This window comes from Arvicanthis niloticus, chromosome 18 (assembly GCF_011762505.2).
Source record: "Arvicanthis niloticus isolate mArvNil1 chromosome 18, mArvNil1.pat.X, whole genome shotgun sequence".
Lineage (NCBI taxonomy): Eukaryota > Metazoa > Chordata > Mammalia > Rodentia > Muridae > Arvicanthis > Arvicanthis niloticus.
The window spans coordinates 51,311,477-51,321,221 of record NC_047675.1 but is presented as its reverse complement, the minus strand read 5'-3'; the positions used below and the strand labels follow the sequence as shown (position 1 = coordinate 51,321,221).

The 9,745-nt window shown below is 49.1% G+C and overlaps 1 long non-coding RNA gene across 1 annotated transcript; it reads left to right on the top strand.

Moving 5' to 3' along the window:
- Nucleotides 1-2,106: 2,106 nt before the first annotated feature.
- On the top strand, nucleotides 2,107-9,147 carry LOC143434906 (uncharacterized). The gene is made up of 3 exons (XR_013104761.1): nucleotides 2,107-2,956; nucleotides 5,024-5,158; nucleotides 8,326-9,147. It is a non-coding gene; the product is annotated as an uncharacterized LOC143434906 (long non-coding RNA).
- Nucleotides 9,148-9,745: the final 598 nt, after the last annotated feature.

Sequence of the window (9,745 nt, the reverse complement as noted above, 5' to 3'; positions counted from 1 at the left end):
CGGGAGTGGGAGATAGCACAAGGCCGAGAAGTGGTTTCTCAGAAGGGCCGATGTTGTGGGAAGGGATGAGGGTTTGAAGATTTCTTGCTGCAGCATTTCTAGAACAGGAGAGAAAACACGGGGGTCAGAGTGAGTGGGGGGATGTGTAGTTCACAGGGGTCACCCATGAGGTAGCATTCATTATCCATGAGGTAGCAGTCTATGTCATTATCCCATGTGGGAAGAGGAATTGGGGCTCCTGCCTGGAAATCCAGTCATAGCACTATAGTTCAAAGTACCTCCAACAAGCCTGTCTGGTCTAGACTGAACCTGTGGTGGGATAGACAGTCAAGGGACACGCTAACCCTGGAGGGCATGTGGCAGTTGTCAGACACCAGACAGATCTCCCCATAAAGGAGAAGCAGGAACTCAGTGCTGGTCTCTTAGCCCCTGTCACAGATCACCAGCCGTCTGCTGGACTGTGATGTGCACTCTATTAGCCCTGTGCTGTGTGCGTGCTGATGCTGCATACATGAGGGGGACAGGGCTTTCCGTGTCCCCTCCTCCTGCTACTCTCCTGTTCTGGATGCAGACCTGGATCCTAGCTTCACCCTCTGACTATACTTCTTCTATTTCTGCCTGCTCTTTTGGATGGGCTGTGTGGTAGGTCACATGACAAGTGACAGTTGCCAGGGCTGAAGGGATCATCTCTAGGGACATCTTTTTATTCCAGGTACCTTACCTGTGACATATACAGTCCTTGTAACTCAGCTGTGGTCAGATTAGACTCCTGTATACCCTGGGGAACTGTTTGTTTCTGTTTTGTTTTGAGAGAAACACGTTTGGATTGCCAGGTACTCATGGCACAGGGACCATAACCCTGTGCTCCTGACTTTCCATCACTACTGGGGTCAACTGCATACCTGGCCCTCAGCCAGCACCCCAACCTCCAAGGCTGGCCGGCCATTGCACCCCTCACCAAGACTGCTTTCCCGGGCTACAGTGAGCAAGCAGCAGCAATACCAGGAAAGGTGAGTCTTTCCAAATTCCCTGGCTAACATCCAAGTGTGAGCATTATGAAATGAAAGACAGGAAGCCCCTGCCACTCTAGTGAGCCTTTTGTTGGCCCTGTGAGTCCAGGAAGCAAAGAAGGCTCCCTATACACAGCTGCTTATGCAATGCATTGGATTATGAACTCCGCAGGGGCCAGAAGGGCTGCATTGAGGAGGAGACGTCAGTTCCTCCTGCAGACCCAGGAGGAGGTAATGCTGAATCATGCACTATGACTCAGGAGCAGCCATTAGCTGGCCCGGGAGTGGACAGAAAATAAGTACAATTGTGTACTCCTTACAGAGAGCTTACAAATGAGGGCTGGCAGCCCGACTGACAGATCTAGGTCTGCTACTGAACACCGGAGACCTTCTGCCTAATCACGATTTGGGAGGTTTCAACAGAGCAAGAGAAATGTTTCCACCCAACAAACCCTCAGATGCCACGGCAGGACAGAACAAGACTCTATTAAGGGGAGGCAGCTCAATCAGTAAAATGCTTGCCGGAGACCATGAGAACCTGAGTTTGGATTCTCAGCATTGCATAAAATGTCAGGTAGTGTTGTTGGGAACGTGTGATCCTCCTTACAAGGCAGATAGTAAAAGAGGCTCCCTGGGGCTTGCAGACCAAGCAGCCTAGCTGAATCAGGGGACTTCAGGTTCACTGAGAGATGCTCAAAAACAAACAAACCAAACAACCAACATGGTGGAGTATGAATGAGGGAGGCTGGCCCTGGACTTCTTGCTTCTCCATGCGTATGTGCAAGTCCTGACTCTGACTCAGCCTCTCATTCTGCTCCCATACCAGTGCAAAGACGACAAAGTCATTATTGGCTCTGGTTTCATTTTTTTCTGTAAACAGCGCAGTCTCCTATGGCGACTGCTTTAATAGATGTTAACTCTTTCATTGACCACCCCAGATCGCAAGTGCACAGGGCACCTTGGCGGAGCACAGAGAGAGAACTCTGTGACTGTCTGTGTGTCTGTGTGTGTGTCGTGGGTGGGGTGGGGTGGGAAGAAGTTAGGAAAGCAAGCCACAAGTAAACCAGCCGAGGAATTTCGAAGGCCACCTGTGCTTTCAAAAGTGTGGAATGCCACTCTGACCTCCACACATCCCTCTGCTCTCTGTGGTGACCTCATTATCTGGAGTCACCACACCCAGATCAGGGACCTTTGAAGGGTTTCTGTGGTCTAACAGGTGGTCTCGCTATGGACCAGCCTGTTAGACTGTGACCAGCCCTGTCCTGACCTGGTAGCCTTGACTCTTTCAGACTTAGTCTCCTCCAACTGGTCACTAACTCTCTCTGAGGTTTTGGCTGGCAGGTGACCAGATCCCAGCCTTCAGCCCTGACTGACTAAGTCTTTCGGAGCCTAATTCAGTCTTTCCAGTCAAAGAGACTATCCCCAGTACCTCTGTTCTTCCCATGAGTGCCGGTACCCTGTCAGCCATCAGTTACACAACTGGAGACAAATAGTCCCAGTCACTTGAGCCTCCTCTTTCTAACAGTGACATGGGGTGCCCCTCAAATCCCACTAAGCTCACAGCAGCTCTCCATACAGTAGTGTCTCCCCACAGGGGAGCCTAATCCAGGTATCTCCCTAGAGCAGTGGTTCTCAATACTACGGCCCTTTAATACAGCTTCTCATAGTGTGGTGACCTTCAATTATAAAGTTATTTTTTTTTTGCTACTTCGTAACTATATTTTTGCTACTGCTGTGAATCATAATGTAAATATCTGATACGTAGGATGATCTTAGGCAACCCCTGTGAAAGGACTATTTGACCCCCAAAGGAATCACCCCGCATGGGGGTTGAGAACCCCCCCCCATGGGTTGAGAACCGATGCCTGTACAGGAAGTTTGAACATGTACAGAGGAACTTCAGCATCCACGGGGAAAGACATCACAAGTCACTGAGGTGAGACAAGGTGAGCAGACACAAAAACGATACAATGTTTGTATTGTGGTAAGTGCTAAGAAACACAGATACACTAACTGTGAGGACCCGAGTGTGGGGGAGCAAAGGGGTATAGGGACTTTACATGGGTGTGAGGGGCTCCTGGGTGTGTAAGGAAGGACCATGTCAGAGAGAGGAAGGGGACTGTGAAGGTGTGCTGGGACCACCATCCAGGCAACCTTTGTCCCCAGGTAGGAATGAAACTTACTTGGGAACATGTGGGTAGAAGAAGGTCCAGGAGAGTGGACGACCCATGGAAATGGGGCAGGAATCTTAGTTTGTTTGCAGTAGTTCGTGTGTGTGTGTGTGTGCTGGGGAGAATTCTATTGATCTATATTTAAATATATTACATGGATCCCAATAACAAGTTCAGGTTCAAATTTATAACAAGCAGCCTCATGTTTTTACATGTACCATGTAGGCAGTCGTTAGCATAGGCTAAGGACTTGTTGCAGGTATGTGTTCTTTCCCTCAATGGCCTTTGGGTGGACTCATGGCCACTTACTGCCTATCCTGGGCAGGCTCAGAGCTCGACCCTGAGAACTGGAAAGGGAAAGGGGTATAAGAAGAACCAGGTGGAAAAGGAGAGGACCAAGGAGAGGTACAGAGGAAGTGGCTGAGGAAGGTGGAGAGGAAGCAGGGTTATGTGCTAGAAGAACAACTGAGTGTGAGAGGGAGCAAGGCAGCATGGGAAGGGGAAAAGGGGGTACAGGGTGTGAGTGAAAGTAGGTGTGAGTTCTCCATCCTTCCCTGTGGACTCTAGCAACCCCCTAAACTGTTAGCCTCACACCTAGGGTCTAGGGCTTCGGTGAACAACCTCTGAGTGTCACCCTGACTACTGGCTCTTCAGAGTTGAACATCTTCACACACACACACACACACACACAAATGCACACACATAAACACACATGTACTCATACACACACGTTCATACACATACACACTCATACACACACATACATACACACACAAATGTACACACATAAACACACACACATGTACTCATACACACACACACATACACACACACGCACACACACGTGCACACACACACGCACACACACACACCTTTCTCTAAGTCATTGTTCTTGTTGGATTATTTTATTGCAGCCAGAACACAGCACAGAAACCAAAGGCTCATGTTTTCTTCATCGGTCTCCTCTCAGATACAGCTCTGTGCAGCCCCTCAGCCTCATACAGCATCTTAGCTCCCTAAAACCAATAAGCCCAGCAGGGAACCCCAAGCAAAATTTTGTTCCTGTGGAAAAGAGAGCCAGCAGCAGAGAGCAGGCCCCTAACCTCCTCTCAAGGAGGAAGCAACTAGCCAGGTGTGGGCAGTGTGACCTTATAAAGCCCGTGGCCCCTGCTGGTGACTGGTGGCAGATGACTGGGCCCCAAGAGTGGTCTGGAAACCAGCTTCTTTACCTCTGGAGCTGAGTTGTAAGCATCAGCAGCTCAGAGAAGGCTCTACAGTAGCCATAGTTTCTGTTTTGAACGTGTGAGCCAAAGTGAGGAAAGTAAATAGCAAGGTAGATGCATACATGAGCAGGTAGACGGCAAAGCATCACTGCAATTCAGCTCCCAGCCCTCTCCTAACCCTCTCTCTGCCCCCTCCCAGGCCCCTTCCAGCCCTCTCCCAGCCCTGCCCCCCACAACCGTTTTCAGCACTTCCTGACCTGTGTGGATGTTGTGAACAAACTGTCCATCATGTAGACGTGATGGAATTGATGGAATCCACAAGGGAGCAGGAACTGGTGCCGCCTGCTCTGGAGGCACAGTGGGGGCAGGGTGCTCATTTGTGGGTGACAACAGAGGCCTGGCTAACCCCTCAGCCCTGTCAGGAGGGCAGCAAGAGAAAGGTGCTGGTGAGCTCTGCAGATTGTACAGATGAAAGCAGGCATCCCTGTTATGCTCCAGCAATGGCAGCTGCCCCTGGCTTATGTCAGGGCCAGTGGACTGACTGGCTTGGGTGTCATAATACCCAATGACATAAGCCTTCCTGGTTCTTTGAAGCTGTGTGTCTCTTTCTTCTCTTTAGGAAAAGAAATTTCTGGGTCTGAAATGCTTCCAAATTAAAGAAATTACTCAGAGAAGAACACCTTTCTCTGTGAAGGGCAGAACCCCTATGTCAGTGAGTCGGACATGCTGGCTCCCTCTGGAGAGCCCCAAAGAAGTAAGTGGACAAGAGAGCTTAACTTTACAGAAATAATATTCTGAAATGATGTACAAGAACCAGGAGGCCTGAGAGGCTGGCAGCAGCTCTCTCCTCTCTTCTCATCAGCATGGCTGTCTAGAGTCCACAGACATCACAAAGATGACCATACTTGGTCTCCAGGTATTGCAGCCTTAGAGACTCTCACCAGTCCGTCCATACAAGTGAGGACATGAACTCAGTCTCCCTCTTTCTTCTCATCTTCAAAACAGCCCCCATCCATCCTAGGCTCTAGGCTCTCAGATGTGAGGCTGACCACACACACCCTTCACTCTCTACTCTATAAAGGCTTCCTGTGCCCTTAGAAGCCAGTCTGGAGAGCCAACTAGGATGTTGGACATCTGGCTGTGCTTGAATGTGGAACCTAGAGCCTCCTGGGATGAGTTTCCTGCATAATCTGCTGAGACTCTCACTCTGGGCAACCAAACTTGAGACTTGGTACCCAATGAAGTATCCTTGGACCAAGCTCAAGGCTTAGAATGGGAATCAGGTTAATGTCTGTTCTGTGAAGCAGGACCAGGGCTCCTGTCCTGTGGAAATGAGGCAAGAAGCCTAGAATTCAAGTAGCTGAGATAAGAAGTCATGAGTTCAAAGCCAGCCCCCTCCCCAGGATTGTGTAGCAAGGCACCGTCTCTAAAATCACACAACACAAAATAAGACTGTGTGTGTAGCAGTTTGTGAGGTGATTGCCCAAGGTCCATCAGAAACTATTTCCATACGGGCACCTGTGTTGTCAGGAAGTCAAGCACACCACGTGACATGCATGTGCTCCATCAGGACCTGAGCCCTGCCTATGTGTGTGAGCCACCCTGGGAGTAAGACACCGAGCCTGAGAGTTCTGCCTCTTGGGGGATGCAGATGGGGAGGTGGGGGAGAGAACACTGTGAAACGGAACAGTGAGAAGCAGACATTGGTCACGACCAGGAGATGCCAGTGCTGAGCCCTATAAAATTACACATTATTTGAAATTTAAGGAAATTTCACCAAATGAGTCCATTAGAATGTCCTAGAATTGGACAATATTATGGGTGTACCATATCACCCGTGTGGAGTTTAGCTGTCCATTTCCAGGGATTTCTTTCCCTGTATATAAACTGAGTCATGACGTTCGTCACACTTGTGTGTTCTTGTTTGTGTGAGTGTGGCAGACAGAGGGTGGCCTCTGAAGCGGTTTCCTTTTTTTTTTTTTTCCCCTAGCCACGGTCTCTCAATGGCCCAAAACTAAGTAAGTTAGTCTGACCAGCCAGTGAGCACCAGGAGTCCACCCAGCCGGAGGAATACAAGCTGTATTGCCTTGCCTGGCTTTTTACACTGGTTCTTGGAACCAGCTCTGGTTCATGTGTGAGCACAGAAAGCACTTTTATTGATTGAATCATCTCCCCAGTGCTGGAAAGCAATTCTTAAAACTCCACCTAGGAATAGTCAGGGTAAGAGGCTGGAAGTTGGCTCAGTGGTTATGAGTGTTGCCGAACTTGCAAAGGGTTCTGGGTTGGATATCAGCACCTCCGTGACAGCTTACAACTGTCTATAGCCACAGTTCCGGTGAATTCGGTGCCCTCTTTTTGGCCTCCATGGGAATCAGACAGGTACATACAGGAAAATAACTGATGCACAGAAATTAAAGACAAAGCACAAAGAGAACAGTCAGTGTGAACGTGAAAGCAGGTTTTGAAGTTCTAAGTTGCAATCTGTTTCCCACCATGAATTATCTTCCCTGATCCTCGCTAGCCCCGTGTTTTGGCGGTGGTGGCAGTTCACTTGCTGGAGGCTTGAGTGCAGAGGCATCTCTCTGTCCTGTTTCCAGGAAGGGCTTCTATCCTGGCTGTAAACAGGCTGGCAAGGCCAGTGCCTCCTACAGCTTTCCATATTCCCTCAGACTGAAGACTCAGCTGTGTGACCTCTGCTGCTGGAGAAGGCTCTCTCAGTCCGGAGCCTTCCATTGCTGTCTTGTGGGAAGTGTTTTTGCAGCTCTGGAGCTCTTTATGGACAGAGCACTGTGGCCTCATTTCTGTAGCTTGTCCTCAGAGTACCTCTCTGAGCTCTCCTGATGCAGCAGCCTGCCTTAAGACTGAAAGTGTAGCTGCAGGCAGACACCAAGCACTAACGTGGGCCCCAAAGAACAAAAGGGCATGTGTGCTCTTCTGGGTTTCAAAGCTAATTAAGGACACCAAATGTTTACAAATTGCAAACAACAGAACAACAAAAACCCCTACTTTGATTCACAGGGATTAAAAATAGAAAGTCACTTCCAGTGCTCTGGGTCCTCTGCCCCAGTGTACCCGTACAAGATGTTCTGAGCTGGCTGGAACCTCGTTTTTCCTTTTTTGTAACCCCTGTGTCCAACATGACCATGTTGAATGTAAGTAGGAGAAATCCTGCCTGGAACAAAAAAGTTGAACAGCCCATGAGTAACAGTACCAAAGGTTGTTCTTAACCCCACCCTCTCCTCTCGTGTGTGTGTGTGTGTGTGTGTGTGTGTGTGTGTGTATGTGTGTTGTACATGCAAACACATGAACACAAGCATTAATGTGTGTGTGGGAAAGCATGGATATACTAGCGCCTTTGGAAGCCATGGTTAACCTCTGGTATAGCTCTCTAGGCACCCGCCACTTGGGTTTGTTCATGTGCGGGGTGCACATGCATGCGGCACATGCACACATTCGTGAGTGGGTGCGCACATTCATATGTATACATGTAAAGGCCAGAAAAAGGCACTGGGTGTCCTGCTGTATTACCCTCCTTATTTCCTTGAGACAGGGTCTCTCACTGAGTCTAGAGACAGATGCTGACAGCAAGCCTCAGTGATGCTCTGTCTCCGCCCACAAAGCACAGGGGTTACAGGTGCCTGGTCATCCTGGCCTTTTACACAAGTTCTGGGAATTTAAACTCAGGTCTTCATGTTTGTACAGCTAATGCTCTTTCCCACTGAGCCTTCTGTCCAGCTTCCACCTTTGGTTTTGGAGACAAGATCTCTCCCTGGCCAGGAACAAACCATGTAGGCTAGGCCAACTGGTAACTGAACCCCAGAGATCTGTCCGCCTCCCTCTTGCCAATGCCAAGACTTTGATCTCAAACCATTACAACTGGCTTTTTATTGCTGCGGTGTCACATTTTGCTCTGCTCTTTAGCTTACAGTTTGAGGATGCAGTCCATCGTGGAGCCGAGAGCCCGGTGGCAGGCATGAGACAGCTGGTCACATGGCCTCCACAGACAGGAAGCAGCTGGTCACATGGCCTCCACAGACAGGAAGCAGAGAGAGAGAGAGATGAATGCTAGTGTTCAGCTCTTCCTTTTTACTCAGCCTGCACTGCCAGCTTGTAAAATGCCACCCACATTTAGAGGGAGTCCTCTCACCTCAATTAACTCAGTCTCAAAAATTCCTCGCAGACATGTCCAGAGATTTGTTTCCATGATGATGGAATTCTATCAAATTGACAAGCAAAATTAACCCACCACAGGTGATATGTATGCATATATATTCACAGAGTTGCTGTGTAGCAATTTCCTTCCAAATGAGACATTTCATCCTGGAATTAAGTCTCAGGAAATGAACAACTCACAAGTCTCAGGAAGTCCCAGAAACTTACCAGGTTCACAAAACCCTTCCATCCTCAAGGATATATAAGCAGTAACAATGACTTAGGAGAGAAGACTCTGAGTCCTGTCAAGCTTCCTGTACTGGCTGGTTTTGTGTATCAACTTGACACAAGCTGGAGTTATTACAAAGGAACCTCCCTTGAGAAAATGCCTCCATGAGATCCAGCTGAAAGGCATTTTCTAAACTATTGATCAAGGGAAGAGGGCCCAGCTTACTGTGGGTGGTGCTGGGCTGGTGGTCCTGGGTTCTATAAGAAGGCAAGCTGAGCAAGCCAGGGGAGGCAAGCCAGTAAGCAGCTTACCTTCATGGTCTCTGCATCAGCTCTTGTCTCCAGGTTCCTGCCCTTTGTGAGTTCCAGTCCTGACTTCATTCAGTGATAAACAACCATGTGGAAGTATAAGCTGAATAAACCCTTTCCTCCCCAACTTGCCTCTTGGTCATATTGTTGTGTGCAACAATAGAAACCCTGTCTAAGACACTGCCTATAGAGTGTGTTGTCACCCAGGGAGTTGTCACCCAGACTGGCAAAGGTTTTTGGTGATACAACTGCCTTTGAGTCGTCTTGCTGTTGTAAGTGACCCTTCACCCATATGCCTGTAAGTAAAGCCAATCTGCTCCTTCGCTCACCGTGTTCGACTTGTGTTGCTGGGGAGGTTGCCTATCAGGTCATCTGATCCTGTTTCCCCAGGAACAGTGTCACAAACCTGGTTGTGCTGTGCTCATCAGCCATGCAGGCCTCCCTGAAAGAACTTTCCCCGAGGGCTGCTTTTAATCACAGAAGTGAGAGACAACACAGGGGATGCGATACAGGGATGACCCTTGGAGGGACATCAATACATGAGACAGACTGTGGCTGTGGGAGAGAGCACAGCCACAGAGAGCTCCTGCTGGCTCCCCACGTGGCTTCCTAGAACAGAAGTCACTGTCCCCAGTGGCCTTGTCTCTTCCAA